The following is an 18,937-nucleotide window of genomic DNA, read 5'->3' as shown; positions in this document are numbered from 1 at the left end:
TCCTTCGTATCATATCACTAGTCAAAGGTTGTTGACATGACCTCCTAGTAACTCGTGCCTAATGCTGATTATTACTCGGCAGGTGGATTCTCCCAAGGTATTATCTCTTGATCACAGCATGTGTTGGGGTACTTAATTCGTATGTTCGACTAGCTCTATACAGTTCGGCTAGTGGGCTGAGATGGGCCGAGACTATCAAATGAGTGGGGCTTTAGTTCGGGGCCGGTCTGCTATTCTCAATTAGTACACTTGTAATTATAAATTTTTAACTAGTTAGCAACTCGTGTAATGCATAAGGAAGTTCAATAAAATGTGATTTTCTCTTTCTTTTATTTAATATCTAAATATAAAAGTTGATAATTATGATAATTATTAATAAACATTTTTTTTTTTTCATAAAAGAAGACATTTTTATTTTGATTGTATTTGTATATGAAATATCACATATAAGCCAAGAGCCTTATAGCTCAACCTACACCTCCTAATGTTTCCAATAAAGATATTCACGGTTCAAATCCCCCTACCCTCAACTATAGATGTATCCAATAAAAGAAATTAAATATAAAAATTTGACAATTATTATGATAGTTATTAATAGGTATTTATTATGATTGTCTTTTTCTATGTAACTATTCAATACATAATTATAGTTCTTATTGATGTATATTTATTATGATTGTATTTTTCTATGAATCTATTTAATATATAATTATGGTAAAAAAATTAAGAAACAATTATGGTACTTATTAATAGATATTTATGATGATTGTTCTTGTACATGGAACTATATGTTCTATCGTTGAAAGAAAATATAATGTTACAATATTCTAGTTGAGGGTTTTAAAAGTTAATTCATTCACTATTAAATTACGTTTTCTTATAATGTCCTTTATGCTTGCAAAATTTCAAGATGATCAAAGATTAATTGCTATATTATCAATTAAATGTTTGAATTTTAAGTTTTTGTAGTTTAAAATTATGTATAAAAGATTATTTTATGGAACGAATAGTAAATATATAATATCTAAATAGTATGAAATTTAACATGCATATTAAAAACATATAGAACATGTAATCCAACAATAAAATTTTCAAAATATAAATTTTATAACAAAATTATTAAGTGATGTAACATTACTCAAAGTTACAGCATATGTAACTTCAACTCAACTTTATACATTACATAAACCAAATTTTCAAAAAACTGAATTTTCTTTCAATTAAATTTGCACTCTTTCTTATCCCAAAGACCAAAAGATTAATTACCAGAAAAATAAGAAAAAAAAATTGAAAAAAAGAAGAAGCTCAAGATCTCAAGAGAAAACATATACTTAGGGTATTGAATACATATATGAAAAGTGCATTGTAAGAACTAGATTGACAAAACTTAAACTCCTTAGGCAATATTCAGTACTCATACCAAACAGATATTTTATTTTAGATTTGACAATGAATTTTGTTTCTCAAAAAAAAGAGACAATGAATTTTATTTAGCCATTGGACTTAAATATAATTATGTTAGAATATAAAAAGAATAGTCATGTATTATTTTCACAAAAATAATGAATTTGAGTGGAATTTTTATACTATCTGTATAATCTATTTGTAATTTCATTATTTTTATGAGATACTGCAATTTTGTATTTTTTTTATATTTCCAAAAAAGTTTTTTTTTTTTTTTGGGTGGGGGTGGGTGGGATTCATATTTTTTAGGAGGTAATATGTAAAAAATTATTTAGGATTTAGGAACTATCCTTTCATTTCTTTATAATAATGATTTTGCCATAAAAACAAGCTGCAAATAATGCATTAACAGTATAAAGGTAAATGTATATGAAGCAATAAAAAACTAGTTCCTATAACAATGTCGATACAGGAGGTACAGGTCGGGGAGGTTTAGGTAGGGGAGGATGAGGATCTGCAGGTAGAGGACTATCATGGCAATACTTAAAGCAGGAGAACTTGAAGTTATAACAAGTAGTTATAACACACCAACGATGAGTGTCTCTTCCAAAATCTACCTTCATGCAACATTGACCCTTTGGAACTATATAATCTTCAACATCTACTCCTTCCCTTGAAATTGCAGGACTATCATCACCACCATTGCCACTGCTGCTAACTGTTATATAAAAAAAAATGATAAAAATAATCAACAAGATATAATATTTAATTAATAGATAATTTTAAGTATATTCCTTTTGATAATTAAATAACATTGAAGAACTTTCTCAAAAAAATTACAAAATTATGAAGAATTGTTGCTAAAAAGCACCAATCAAAGATGAAAAATAAGGGTACGTTTGGTAATTATCTTTTTTCCCCGGTTTTCTATTTTATAACCTCAAAAAACTTGTTTGGTAACTCAAAATAGATAAAAAACAAAAATATTTTTCAATTCTCAAAATATAATGAAAATTGAAAACAAACATTTGCATTTTTTAGTTTTTAACACAAGTTCTAAGTTGTTACACACACACACACACATATATATATATACTAGATAAAAATTCTACTCAAACTTAATTTAAGTGTATATATGTGTGTGAAACTCCCTTTTGGAAACTTGAACCTCGGCTCTTGTTCTTCCATACCTCACAAGCGCTAATTACTTATATCTGTAGAGTGACCATTGCGCTAAAAGTGGGCGGTAATAGTTGTTACATTTTTTAAAGAAGTTCAATCTATTTATATAAAGTTTGTTTATTTGGGTTTTTTTTTTCTTGGTTGGGGTGGGGGTGTTTAAGCATTTCTAATCTTTACATGGAAGAGAATGAAAAATATAAGGCATACATACATTCATGAGGAGCTACAAGTTGATGATTATCATTGCAATTGTTAATGCACTCTCCCTTGCAGTCAAAACAATTAGTGAGAGGACACCATTTTGAGAATTTTCCAAAATGTGCGTGAATGCAACATTGGTCGATTGGAACTATGTAATCATCATCATCAGGCAAAGCTGTGTTTGCTCCTTCCTTTGAATTGTTCAGACTATCATCTCCACCATTGCCATTGTTACTGCCTGTTATATGAAACAAAAATAAAATAAAAGATTAAGCACTTGTACTATTTGTATGGAAGAGAAGGAAGAAAAATAAGTCATGCATACATTCAGGAAGAGCAAAGAGGGTCACGAATACAGTAAAACACTGGTGAGGATTTTTGGCTTTGCCATGAGAGTGATAATGAGAAAGTATGTTCTGGTTATGCAATAGAACTCGACAATGTCTATTATTTATACCAAATATATCATTCAAATTTAGTAGTATTATCATTGTTATAGATATAGGGATAATATCAAATCATTAAAAAAAAAAAAAAAAAACAACCAACTTAGATTTAGCTCAACTAATAACATTTCTGATTGTTGAATAAGAGATCTGGGGTTTAATCCCTCATAGACAATACAAGTATCACAATAAAACATTAATAGAAAAGAATTTTAGGATTCCATATAAAAAAAATTAAAAAAAAAATAAAAAAGATAAGAATTTTAGGAGTAAATAATGTATCTGTAGTTTTGGATAGCATTAAATGACGTTTCCTTATTTGGATTCTATAAACATGACCAAACTATGAGATAGTGGTAGTAATTATGATAGTTATTAATACACATTTATTTTTTGCATATGAAAAATTAAAATTAAAATTTGATAATTATGGTGGTTATCAATAGGTATTTAAATGAAAAAATTTCACTTTATCACCTTAAACTATAATCTATTTATACTTATCACCCTGAACTCTCATAATGTATAATTATCATCCTAAACTATAACTTGTGTTTCACTTTACATCCTACCGTCAATTGGACTGTTAACTTGGATTGAAAATCATATCGCATGTGACTCATCATGTGACCTCTACATACATGACACTACATGAAAATGTCAAATTACCTCTCTTCAATCCCTTAAAATAAAAGTTACATGGCACCACAAAGGTTAAATTTGTTAAACGATTTTGTTTTAAAAGATCAAGATGAGCAATTTGCTCTTTTCATGTGATGCCACATATGTAGTGGTCACATGAGTTGCATTTGATATGTTTTTCTGTCCAAGTTAACAACCCAATTGACAATAGGGTGCAAAGTAAAATATGAGTTATAATTTAGGGTGGTAAAATGTAATTTTTATTTATTTATTATCATTGTCTTTTTCTATAGAATTATTAAATATATAATTATAGTAATTATTAGTGGATATTTATTATCATTATCTTTTTCTATAAAACTATTAAATATATAGTTGTAGTAATTATTAGTGGATATTTATTATCACTGCCTTTTTCTATGTAAATGTTGGTCTTAGATATATATAATTAAGGTAGTTGTTAATGGATAATTATTATGATTGTCTCTTTCTAGCTATAAATTAGTAAATATATAATTATGGTAATTATTAATAAATATTCACTTCGTCCCAATTTGTTTGTTCTGTTTGAAAAGTCAAACTTTTAAAGGGAACATCATTTATTATCTTGTCTGCCTTATAAAATTATATAAGCTTACAAAACTATCCTTAATTAAGTTTATTAGCTTTTTAAAAAAAATATTTATTCTTAATAAGGCAACTAAAAAGGTGTCCCAATTAGATTGATTTTTTGAAAATATTTGTTAGTTTTCTTTTCAAATAATTTTGAAAATAAAGTAGGGGTATAATAGGAACATTTGTAAATTAATTAATTTTATTTTTAGAAACATGACAATATTTTGAGACATCTCAAAATAAAATAGAGGACAAACAAACTGAGACGGGTGAAATATTATTATGATTATTTTTGTATAAGGCAAAATTATAATTAGGCTTAAATATAGAATATAATTAAAACTTAGTTAAATAAATTTATTTTAGAATGTTGACCTGTAAAATAGTGAATATTCAAAAATTTATGTGGCAAAATATTATGATATAACCAAAATTCAAATGTCTTTGATTTTATATATATCATTGATTATTGACAAGTTCAAACCCAATTTTCAACTTCAAATGAGGAAAAGACATGGAATAAAAATAATTTTTGTTTCTTGTTTACTTTGCATTAAATCCTTTTAGTTTTTTTTTTTTTTTTTTTTACCTTAAAATTGTTGGGTGCCAAAAAAGTGAAATAAAAACTAATAGAATATGCCAACTGATGAGTCCATAAAAACCATTAAAGTCGCCCATCTTAATGGACGATCATTGCGTCATTAGTAGGCCATCTAAGATAGATGAGTAACCGCCCAACACATTCAATAACAACCATCAAAAGGCTTAAACTCTCTCATCAAGACAAAGAACATTACAATTAGGGTAATAATCACTTTCAGTTATGTCCAACAGTTACCTAAGTCACCTATAAAAGAGACAATTTGTCCATTTGCTAAGATATGTCAAAAACTACTATAAAACTCTATCTATATACAAAATATATGGGTCAACACTAACTTAAGTATTGGAGGCTCCCCCACTGGGCACAACCCGGTGGTCTCTTTAATTTATCTCTCTTTTATCTTGCAGGTCCTACAAAATCGTCTAGTACTTTGGATTGAACAAGTGACCTAATTGACAATTTTGGCATCATCAGTTTGGTGCCGCCTATGGGGACTCAACAAATCGTTACTGTTCCTATGGCAAAGGGTCATTTAGTTCAATCAAAAGATATGAAAACCCCGATGAAATCTCTCCAAGTCTTACAAAAGATAGTCTAATTCAAACATATTATATTGAAGCATTGTCATTGTCGAGATTGGGTTGAGATGAAGGCAATAAAGAGGCATTGTTGAGATACCACCGTCGTCAAGGCATGACTTGTTAGCCAAACATGTAGACAAAGATGTGAGAACCCAAATCAAAGGTCTCAAACCCTATGGCCTTTACCTTTTCTCCTTGAGGGACCATGCTAAAGAAGCAGAGAAACAAAGCACCCATTTGGGTGTTATGGCGAAGAGGAGATCAATTGGATGGTCCGTTCATTATAAACAAAGGATGACCACAAAATTTGAGTGATCTCGACAGTCCTCAAGGGTATGGCCCAGTTCAAAGAACAAATTATGGTCTAAATGTCAGATTTATGTGTTTCCCCCTTTCTACTCTCCAAGTATTAAAAAACAATATTTAAGCTTATTTCACGCTACATTGTTCTCAAGAGACATATGGGTGAAAGAAATAAGAATTAACAAAATAATTTACTATAGTACTTTTCCATCCTTGAATGCAAAAAGTCAGACGATACTATAATTCCCAAGTTCTATGTTAAGCCATTGATGGAAAATTCCATAATTTAATTAGAAAAGTGTGAATTCATGATAATCAATTTTAGGGAAAATAAGTATATGCCGTTTAGAGATAATTCAAGAAAAATATGCCAACTTTAAAATGGCCCTGGTTGTTGAATTTAAAATTCCAATTTTGGGTGTTAAAGTCTGGATTTGAATAGCTGTACAACTGAGAGGATTTATAGCTATAGCCTATTAATGTTCAAAGAATGCAACGTGTATGTATATATGGCAAGAGGAAAGAGAATGCAAAGAGATCAATGACCAAAGAATCTTACCACTTTCTCTTTAATGTCCCCACCATTAAAGCCAAATATAAGTCAAACATTATGGCCTTGATATCCTAATTATGGCCATCAAAAAGAGTTTTACTACATTTCCTATTATAACTCGAGCCATTTGTGTCTCTTTATAGCATTAAATAATTGACGAATATTTATGCGTTATGGCTTTTTATATCACTGCTTCTCTTTCCAAGTGCATCATGCTAAGATAGGAAAATTGAAGTCAAACTTTATTGCACGGCCCTCGTCAAAGGTAAGAAATCTCATATTTTACCATTTGAGAAAAAGTGAAGCCGAAAATTGACATTAAAGAAGTGGATTTAAAACTTACTGCCTTTCCAAGTTTGATAAAACTAGAAATTATTCAGATATCTTTTTAGAAATTTGACTTGTATCTCAAAAAAGCTCTTCAACAAAGGAAATGAATGTATTTTTCTACATTTAATTATGGATCCCGTCAATGCTCCTTAGAGTCTTAGATGGCATTCGCATTAAGTTTGTCATTCGAGGACGATCAACAAAAACCTCGACATGAAATAAATCATCCAGTAGAAAGAGGTCAGGGCATAGGCACCACATGGACCTGCAATAATTGTTGAGAATATATATTGCAGATGTTTTTCTACCAGGTTAGGTCCTTATTTCTGAATTTCCACTTATTTATATTATAACATTACTTGCTCTATTGAGAATAGAGAAAATTCTAAAAGTATTCGAACCACCATAATGTGAGGGAAGATATTACACCCTCCTCTTAGCAACATTATTTATGGGTAAGTTATTGCCCCACCGTAGTTGCTATATATTATCTAGATAATTTCTATGTTAAGGGCCAAGAGCTAGACAACTGTATGCTATGTGGTTAAACAGTGTTGACAAATTTCACAGTCAACTGATGAAGGGAACATTTTCCATAAAAAGAAAGAAAATGAGATTGTAGGCTATTTCTACTTACTTTATCGCTACAAAATGGACTTGGCAATCAATGTGCACGTGTGTTTCATATGGGTTGGAATATATACAAGAATTTATTCCCTTATTTGTTTGCACTGATTTCCTTTCGTGAATTATATACAGCCATATCATGGCCTTCTCTTGTCATTTCATATGGTTGCCATCCTTGTAAGTATATGTTAAGCTATATAATGGACGAAGGTAAAATGAGACACAAGTTTCTCATAAATGGCCTATATGCCGTTCACTAGTAGCCACCTTAGCTTAAAGTGTTAATATAATTGATTATGGAATTTCATATCTTGAAAATATCACACCTAAGATGATGGTATTTTCCATATTTATTCCCCCACAATTAATTGCTATCACTCTACACTATGAAATAGTTTATCCAGTTAATTATCTCTTTCATTCTACTCATTTATTTTAAAGAGTAGCAGTGTCTTTTTGGGACCATTCTATAATTTTATACATAATTTTCTATCATGAACATATTACCTCATCTCTATCCATACATATTCTTAGGCATTGGTCTATAAGTTTTTGAATTTTGTTCTAATAAATTAGACATGAAATTTTATAAAGGTTTCCTTTTGGGACTAAGATTAAGCCCAAAGGAAAGAAAAATACAGGTACAAACCATGGTACGCCATTCTTTTGGTCATCATCCAACAGTGAATGTACCTTTCATGTTTGAATAGGGGCAAATTCTGGATATATCTACATCTTCAAATAGCTAGAGCAAAATATAGCAATGATGTAGCCCAGTTCTTGGGCCTTAAGGTCAGATTTAAAATTTTCTTTTCTTTTTAGCTCTCCAAGTATTTGCAATAACATTTGAAGTCAAGTCTTAGGCATAATGACAAATATCATTTTTGCCAAATAAAAAACCTAGCTATTTACGAAATTTAAAATAAGATCATAATTGTTTACCATGATAAATATAATGACTGATGAACTAGATTATGGTCATCTTTATATGCAGATTGTCATTCACCCAAAGAAGATGTTACGCATTTATTACTCACATTGATGACGAAACGTAACGGACGGAGCAACAGTCACAAAATGAGCTGTCATCTCCAGACAAAGATTCTGTAATGCACTAGTCGTTGAGCATAAATGCAGCACATCATTGCCCATTAATGAAGCACATAACTATAAAAGAGAAGACAACAGAAGGTACACACAAATACGCTATGAAATCACTTTCAACTCATTTTCTCTCTAAAATCACTCTCCCTTATTGACTTAAGTATCGGAGGCGGTTTGGCTGACGCCACACCGATGTGTTACTCTTCTCCTCAATTCATTTTGCACGATTCTCATCTACAGAGACGACCCCATTCACAACATCGTCCATCCGCTACGACGAGGAGCTCAATTGTTAATTTTTTGCATCATCAATCATTGTTTATCATAATGGCAAATATCATTAAACACATCGAATTCCAACACTCTTTAAAAAGTTTAAACACTTTGCCAAGTGTTATTTAGTTGCACGAGAATAGGGTAATAGTTATGAAAGCGATTGTTGGAAAGGCAAATTGCTAAATTACAAGATTAGTACAAACATGCACAATTGACACAGAAGGCTAGATAATTTCTTGCTAAAGTTAAAAGGCTTGATTAGTAATATCTACTCTAGATAGTGTGACTTATTTTATACTTTTGATCTCTAACTGATCAAATGATCTTAAGTTCATCCATTTCTTTTACTATTCTACTATCGCCAAAACAAAGAAAAAAGTGGAAATAGTTGAATTGTCTATAAAGCATGTGCTTCATACATAAAATAAGACAATTCTATTTGATCTCATGGTATTAAGTGTCGCTTTAATCCTCACTAAGTTTTCATACCCTTACATGAAATGATATTATTTGGACATAAGCTATATCAATTCACCCAAAATTTTATATAATATGTAAACCTATAAGAGGTTTGCTAGCTTACTAGCTTCAGATATGCAAAAAAACAGATGTTCCAAATTTTCTAAGGGGATGTCATAATGTAACGAAGAAAAACCCTTAAGAAGAAAATAGAGATATAGCTAAAAGTTGTGAAAATTCCATTAAGATAATAGTATTGAGATCGAGGTATGTACAAAATAGTATTGAGATTTAAGGTTTTCTATTAAGATAACTCATTTCTTTCTTTCTTTTTAATTATCCATGAGATTATTTTATTGAAACTAAATAAATATCAAGCTTGCATGATTATTACAAATGTGTCTGTAGAACATGTTGAAAATATTGCTATAAAATTGTTACAATTATCACAATTAATATGACTATATTATTAGTAACAAATGTCTCATCATCATGAATCTGAGAAGTTCTATTAAGTTTCCTAAACTTAAAATACTAGGTGATCGTGTTCACAATATGCTCATGAGTTTAAGTCTCAATATTGTTTTAAAAATCATATACGATACAAGCACCTAACAAAGACCAGTTTAAAGAAGCATATAGTCAAATAGCTACAATTTTTATACTTCTCTATGATTCATATAGAATGTACTTTGTCTTGTATAGCATGCAATTGCACATTTGTACATTGTCATGCAGCTAGCACTATTGAAGTAACTTAAGCGTACAATTAAAGAAGAAAGAAGAGGAAATTGCTATTACAAATGGCAATGACCATAGTCATCAAAGTACACCAAAGAAAAAAAAAGGTTCCAATCGTGATAGACTATTCCTCTAGTCGTTAACAAACGAGAATTGTACTTTTCACGTTTGAACCATTGTTATTAATACCGTTCCGTTCCGACCAAAACAGTCGAAATTTTTCATACCGGTATGCAAACCGGTACCAGAATACCTCCTCTTCCACCTTGGGTCAGATTTTAGGCAGTTTCAGGCCATTCCGGTCATTCCAGTAAATCTCGGCAAATTTCGACCGGTACAAGATTTGGACTATTATTTAAAAAAAAAAAAAAGGTAAAGGTCCAAACGACACCATTTTGGACTTTACTAAAAGACCTAATCTTAGATTCTCAAATCTATTCTTTTCTTTCATCCTTTCACTCTTAAATCCCTCACTCACTGTCGTCGTGCTCTCTGTGGAGTCTCTGTGCTCAGTGTGCCGTGCTCTCTCATTTCATTGGCTCTATGCTGTGCTCTCTCAATCTCTCATACTCATTTGTCTCTGACTCTCTCACTCTCTCGGATTGAACAACCAAATCAGGTATTCTTTCTCTACTCTCACTCTCTCAAATTCAAGCTTCAGCCAAATCATAAATTTTTTTTTCTTATGATTTGTTTTGTGGTTAAGATTTAAGAACTTACTAAGATATGTGATTTGTTTGTTAAGATATGTGATTGAACAAATCGTGTAAACTTCATAAATTTTACTCTCACTCCCTCGGATTCAAGCTTCAGCCAAATCATGTTTTGTTTTTTTCTTAATATATGTGATTTGTTTGTTCATTAACTTCATTCACTTTATACATTTGATTGAATTTCATTTCATTTCATTTCATTGAAAAGTAAACTATGGCTCATCATAGTTTAGAGGATCCCGTATGGGCTCATGCCCGTGCAGGTACTTCTTCTACTTCTGTGGCCTCTGCCCCTGCAAGATCAGAGGATCCTGCATGGGCTCATGCCCGTGCAGTGCCTAATGCAAAAAATAACACTATATGTTTGCATTGTAATAAGTTGATTAAAGGGGGTGGTATTACTAGACTTAAGTATCATCTTGCTGGGATTAGGGGTCAAGTTGAACCATGTAAAAAGGTTTCATCTGATATTAGGTTTCAAATGAAATAAATGATTGAAGACTTGAAAAAATCTAAAGAAACTAAAAAGAGGATTCAATCAGAAATTGGGAACCCATATGATGTTGATGAGGAGGAGGAGGATGAGGTTAGGGTTGTTGAAAAGAGTCCCCCTCAAACATTAGGTAAACAAAAATTTAGGAGAAAGTATGTTGACACTGATATGGGTCAAATAAGAGGAAAGAAGAAAATTAAGAGTTATTTTGCTCCTAGAACAACCCCCGGTGCTCAACCCTCTATAAGAAGTGCTTTGTGGCAAGATGGTGGTATCATTCTAATGTACCCTTTTATGCATCTCAGTCACCCTATTATCAACCTATGACAGATTCCATTGCTGCTATTGGGTCGGGATTTAAGGGGCCTTCTTTTTATGAGTTGAGGGGACCCTTTTTGAAAAATGTTGTCCATGAAGTTAATGTTTTTTTGTTAGATATAAAAAATGATTGAAAAGTATATGACTATTCAGTGATGTCTGATGGGTGGACAAATCAAAAACAACAACCAATAATGAATTTTTTGGTGTATTGTCCAAGGGGTGCCGTGTTCTTGAAATCTATTAACACTTCAGGCGTTACAAAGGATGCTGAAACTTTGTTCAATATATTTGATTCTATCGTTCAAGAAATTAGTGTGGAATATATTGTGCAATTGATTACAGATAATGCTTCTACCTATAAAAAAGTTGGAAAAAAATTACAGCAGAAGTATGGTACTTTATTTTGGTCTCCTTGTGCAGCTCATTGCATAGACTTGATGTTGGAGAATATTGCTAATCCTAAGTGATTCCCTCTTGTTGATGAAGCAATTAAGAAGGCAAAAAAGATAACAAAGTTCATTTACAACCATGGAGTTGTTTTAGACTTGATGAGGCAAGATTTTACAAATGGAAGAGAGTTATGTCGTCTTGCAATTACAAGGTTTGCCACTAACTTCTTAAGTCTACAGAGCATGCTAAGGTTCAAAAAAAAGCTTAGACAAATGTTCACTTGTGATAAATGGCTTTCATGCCCCCATGCTAAGACTGCTGTTGGGAAAGAGGTAAGTAAAATTGTTTTGGAAGATTTCGTTTTGGTCTCAATGCAAGAACATAGTGAAAGTTAGTAAGCCTTTAGTTAGAGTGCTTCTTCCTGTTGATGGGATGAGAAACCTGCTATGGGGTACTTGTTGAAGCAATGGACAAAGAAAAAGAGGAAATAAAAAGAAGGTTGAAGAACAAAGTTTCTTTGTATGGACATTATATTAGAGTTATTGATGCTAGATGGGACAAACAACTTCATAGTCCTCTGCATGTAGCAGGTTGCTTTCTTAACCCTGCAATTTACTTTAGGCCTTCATTTAAAAGGCAAAATGAAGTTCAAAGAGGGTTGCTAAGCACTCTAATGAGGTTGGTTCTCGATCCTGACATTCAAGACAAAATAAGTTCACAACTTGATGAGTACAAAAAATCAATTGATGACTTTGGCACATCACTAGCAATCCGCCAACAAGAGAGACTAAATCCAGGTAAATATTAATAATTTAATAGTATTTCCTTTCAATATGTCTATTTATCCTTTATAGTTGTTATTTAAGATTACATGAGCAATGCTTATTTTACATTTTTATTTGTTATTGTAGTTTCATGGTGGGAGCAATTTGGACTTGGAGCTCTAGACTTACAATCATTTGCCATTCGTGTGCTAAGTCAATGTTGTAGTGCAATTGGTTGGTTGTGAGAGAAATTAGAGCACATTTGAATATGTTCACTCAAAGAAGAGAAATAGATTGGAACATAAACGAGTAAATGATGTGGTCTTTATCCATTATAATTTGAGGCTTCGAGAAAGATAAATTTATAATCATTACTCATATGTAAATGAAATGTACTTTCAAATAATTATAATTTATAAAATGTTACTAATGTATAATATTCTCATTGGTAGGAACATTCAAAGGAATAAGCATGTATTGGATCCTATAAGCTTGGATAACATTGACTTGATGGGAGATTGGGTGGCTGAAGAACCTGCACTTCTTAATCCAGATGACATAAATTGGGATTGTCTTAATGAACCAGCACCCCTAGTGAATGTGGAAGAGGATGCTGAATTTGAAACTATTGATGTTGATGACGATGATGATGATGATGACAACAACAATGAACATGGCTTGACAAATCTTCCAATGGGTGCTAGTAGTTCTTGTGGGAGTTCTTTTGATGATGAATTTGATCCTTGTCTCATGGATGAGGATGAGGAGGAGGAGTAATATTATGTTAAATTAATGTTAAATGTTCTTATTGTGTGATTTTAAATTGATGTTATATTGATGTTTAAGACTTACGAGTTAAGACTAAATGATTTGTATTATTTGATATTTAGTTATTTGTTTATTAGAATTGACAATTTTATGTTCTACAAGAATATATATAAATTATTTTTTAGGAATCCCGAAACACCCTGAAACGGTATGCCGAAATCGGCCGGTACCGAAATATTCCATTCCACTAGACAAACCGAAACGAGCTCTGAAATGGTATTAATAACATTGGTTTGAACGGGGGCAAAAACATGGCTTAGTTTTTACACCTTCAAAAAATTGAAGTAAAAGAGATCTAGGCCTTAGACATGAAGTATCATGTTGAGCTTAAAAAATCTTGAAAAGAGAAGAGCTCGCAATCTTAGGAAGGGAAGAGTTTGTCAAGAAGATCCCAGCAATAAAAAAATCGAGGTATATGACAAAATAATATCGTCATTTAAGTTAACACATTTATCTCTGTCTCTTTTATATTTGTCTATAAAAATTTACATCTAGTAAGGTTTCATGCAAAAATGTATGTACTACTAAACACATCACAAAAGAGGTAAAACTCTAGGATTATAAGGAAATAAGAAAAATGTCCAGTTAGGCTATTGGTAACTTATTATTTATATATGAATTGTCCTAAAATTCTTGTTTAACCAAGTCTTGGTAAGTGCATGTGCTACTTAATGCAGATATCAACATGGCATCAAGAAGGTCCATAACAACATAGCGTGAAGGAATCTTTCCATCAACAAGTGATAAAATTCCTTAAATGGATGTAAATCACTGACGAAGCCAAGTGATCTTAAATGGATGTAAATAACCTAAAAATGGCTAAGTGGCAAAATTCCTTAAATGGATGAAAATTACTGACAAAGTCAAGTGATAAAATTCCTTAAATTGATGTAAATCACCTAAAAATGGCTAAATGAGAAAATTTCTTAAATGGATGTAAATCACTGATGAGACCAGGTGATAAAATTCCTTAAATGGATGTAACTCGCCTAAAAAAGGTTAAGTGATAAAATTCCTTAGATAGATGTAAATCATTGACGAAGTCAAGTGATAAAATTTCTTAAATGGATGTACATCATTTAAAAATGGTTAGGTGATAAAATTTCTTAAATGGATATAAATCACTTGAAAGAAAAGCTAAGTGGTACAACCCCAAAAAGGATATGGATCATTTCGACGAGGCTAAGAGAGGTAGACCATCTGGCAAAAGTCAAACAAAAAACAAAAAGTTCGCGTAGCTATTAATGGAAGACGATCATCATAGCCTGAGCAACTTCGTCAGCCTCCATTTATATATGGACTCAAAGTCCAGGATCAACCTCTGGACCATGCTTCACCAAGTACCTCTTTAGCAATTCAAAGCCTTTGTAGTACCAGTTAAACAAGACAATATTGTGCTCTGCAGAAAGCTGGAACGCTTGAACAGCCTTGGTAGCCATGGTCTTGATCTTTTGATCGACCGACAGGAGCTACTCGTCCTCTTGCACCGTCAACAACTTCTCGATTCTAAGCTCCTTGGTCAGAGCTTTAACTTTCTCCTTGGTAGCATTCCCTTCATTCATTGCTGATATAAGCTCCTTTCTCAATATGGAGCCCTCAGCCTCCAATGCCTCCACCTTGGAACCGGCCACAACCACCTTCTCCTTGTGAGCTAGATACTTCGTAGTGATATGGATCGTCTCTCCCAGCACCTGGCACTCATAAACATTAGGATGAAGACTACACTACTCTAGAGAGAAATATACAAACAACAATGGAAAAACATCAAGTCTTCCCTAAAGTCTTATCGTCAAAACACCAAATGGCATGACCAAGCTACAAAAGAATGATAAGGGGATCCAAAGAAATCAAAAATGGTTGTCCAAAGAAATCACCTCCCTCTTCAGTAGTGATAAAAAATGACCGTCCAAAGAAATTAGCTCACTTTCAAGATCAAGTTATAATCCCTCGAACGTCCAAAAAGACCTTCAAAAGGCAAATACTAAGAAGTTGTCACAAAAATACTATTATTCTTGAAGAAGAAAGTAGTTGAAGATAAAGAAGCCTGAATCTAAACAAGTCAAGAACATTCCTTAAGCTTGACCAGCATAAAGCAAAATCAGACTTGGGAATGGGGGGCAATTGATAAGTCCATAAAAACCACTAAGGTTGTCCATCTCAATGGACGATCATTGCGTCATTAGTAAGTCATCTAAGATAGATGAGTAACTGCCCAACACATTCAATAACGACCATTAAAAATTTTTAAACTCTCTTATCAAGACAAAAAATGTTACAATTAGGGTAATAATCACCCTCATTTATGTCCAACAGTTACCTAAGTCACCTATAAAAGGGACAATCTGTCCATTTGCTAAGGTATGTCAAAAACTACTATAAAATACTACAAAAATCTATCTATATACGAAATATATGGGCTGATACAAACTTAAGCATCAGAGACTCCCCCACCGAGCACAACCCGATGGTCTCTTCAATCTATCTCTCTTTTATCTTGCAGGTTCTATAGAATTGTCTAATACTTTGGATTGAACAAGTGACCCAACTGATGATTTTGGCATCATCACTAACCCTTAAGTTTTCATAGTTGAAATTGTTAAGGATGTATTTTGTATAATTGGTTAATCCTTTGACAAAACGCACTTTACTTGTAATTTGGTAGATCTAGGATGTATTTAATACTTCAAGGAACAAGAGTTCAAGTTTAGTATTGAAGCCATGCAAATCTGTTCCAGAAACAATTGAAGAAGTGTTGATTTTTTAAAGCTCAATAGCTGCTCAACACCTCTTGACACCTGGCTATCTGTCGAGCTTTCAAGCCTTTTCTTATCGCAATCTCGACACCTCCTCAACACCTAGTCGATCGGTCGAGCAAATTTCTGTCCCCTCGACACCTACTTGACACTTGCTATCTGTCGAGGTTTAAGAAAGAAATAGAAATTTTGATCTGTTTTCTTGGAATCCATGAATGTGTCTTTGAGACTTCTTTTCTTTTAACCCTAGACATATATAAGACTTATTTTAGAGGTCGTCACATAAGAGAATACAAAGAGAACATATGCAAAAGGTGACCGATGCCTTATTCTCTTTGAAAGAAGCTATCTTCTTGATCTTCATTGTTAATGAAGTGAAGAACTTTGCAGCCAACATCTTCTTCTAGTTGGTGATTGAAGTCGCATACTGGAATCTGCGCAATTGGTTAGTCACGTACTGGGATTCGTGAATCAAAAGGGTGGCATTTATATATTGAAGAGTTTAGAGGTTCTAAAGCGGCATAAAGTTTCTGTTGTGAGTTCATCTACAGGGATTGTAGAGTCTAGGGACAAAGATTTTGTACTAGATCTGAAACTTCTCTTTACTATAGTGGATTGCTTTTCGAGAAGGTTTCCCCCAGTTTTTTTTACTGTGAAACTAGTTTGTTTCATTGGTTTTCCTAGGTCATCATATCTTATCTTATTTATTTTTCCGCTGTATGATTTTGACATGATATTGATGTTTGTTTGTTTTAACAAGTTTTATTCATAATAAATCTAATTAACAATTTGGGTTTAAAACTTGTTAATTTTATTAACTGGGGTCTAAATTTCCCAACAGAAATAGATAAACATTTTTTGTTTAAGAACATCAAGAATATTACCTCAAGGGCGGAGGACTTCATCGGCCTTGGACAACTCAAGAAGTGTGGAGTCTTAGATGTGGGTGGGTGGTCATCATAGGTTACAATCCAGCTTAATGACGACATAGTGAGTGAAATGAGATATCATACTAAAACATTAATTGATTTTTTATCTAAATAAGAATTAAATTTCAAATTTCTTATTCAAAGGCACCAAAAAAAAAAAACACTTTACCAAATTTTGTTAAAGTATTGCAGTAAAACTTCTTCTAATATTGTTCATAATATATATGTCATTACAAATTTTCATAATAAATATAGCAGAAGTAAATTCATACTATCAATCAACTTTTATCATGAACTTGGTTTATTATTTTATATATATTCATTATTATTGCTGAGAAAGTCAGATTATTATGATTATTTATTTATGAAAGATAATAAACAGAGTCACGGACTCATGAGGGTCACATTGAGAGAGAGAGAGAGAGAGAGTCCGTGAATTGCGGACCAACCTGCCTCGTCTTCTTCATTTTTCTCTCTCCGTACCAGCCAAAACAGAAACGTGAGCCATAAACAAAGCGAGGTCATGTGGGGTCCACGTGAGTAGAGTAGAGTGGACCCCACCAGTTCGAGAGCAACAAGAGGAACAGAACAGAACACAATGAGAGAGAGAGAGAGCCGTCTCTAGTCTCTAGTCTTACGTCTGTGCCTGCCTGCCTGCCTGCCTTTGTCTCAATTCTCATTTCTCAATCTCTCATCTTAATTTATTTATATATATATATATATTTTTTTTATTTTAGTGGTAAATTTTATTATTATTATTTTATTTATTTTTGCCATTTTTGGTATTAATTGGGCTGATTGATTAGCCTTGGACCGACCACCACCTGCCCACTCAAAAAATGCAAAATTAAATTTTTTTTTTAAATGGACAAGTACGAAAATACCCTCCTGATCTCACATGATTATGGGTCCATTCACATGAAATTGGGCCGGTGGAGCAACCAACTCTGCCAATTCTAACATCATGCTAGCTGGATAGTTGCTCCTCTACCAAGATAGTCTGACATTATATAAATGATTCATATTCAACACTCAAAACGCCAAATAAATAAAAACAAAAAGAAAAAAAAATGTATATAAGAGTACATATTTTTGTGAATCATAATAAGCTCTGTAAGCCCATGATTCGTGTTGTGTTTATGCATAAAAAGATGTCCAGAGACCAAGTACTATAAGGGGTCGATACTCCCAAAAAAATAAAAATTACTATAAGGTTCAAGGAATTTGGTTACATTATTACCAAAAAAATAAAAAAAAAATTATAAGATGTGTGTTGTGTATGTGTTCGTTTTATTATTTTTATACAATTTGACTTCTTTTTTTGAGAATGTTCCTCAAAAAAAAAAAAAGACTTAATAAAAAAACAAAACAGAACATAAGTCTATACCTATACAAATAAATAATATATAAATATAGATGTATTGTATCGTAAGTCTCTCAATTGAATTTAAAAGCATGGTTGTATCAATCAATATAATAAAGAGTTTTGTAGTTCAATTGATACTAAGGGCGTTCACGGTCAGATCAACTCGAGTTTGTATTTAACTCATACTTGACTTGATCAGATTAGGTGGAGGAGAATGTAATCTACTATCGATTGATAAGGAACGTTAGTTCGGATGGACGGGCTCTTTACAAGTGGCGATTGAATTGGTCGACACCAGCTAATGAAAGGGTG

Source organism: Quercus robur, chromosome 10 (assembly GCF_932294415.1).
Source record: "Quercus robur chromosome 10, dhQueRobu3.1, whole genome shotgun sequence".
NCBI lineage: Eukaryota > Viridiplantae > Streptophyta > Magnoliopsida > Fagales > Fagaceae > Quercus > Quercus robur.
Note: the sequence above shows the minus strand (reverse complement) of the source record.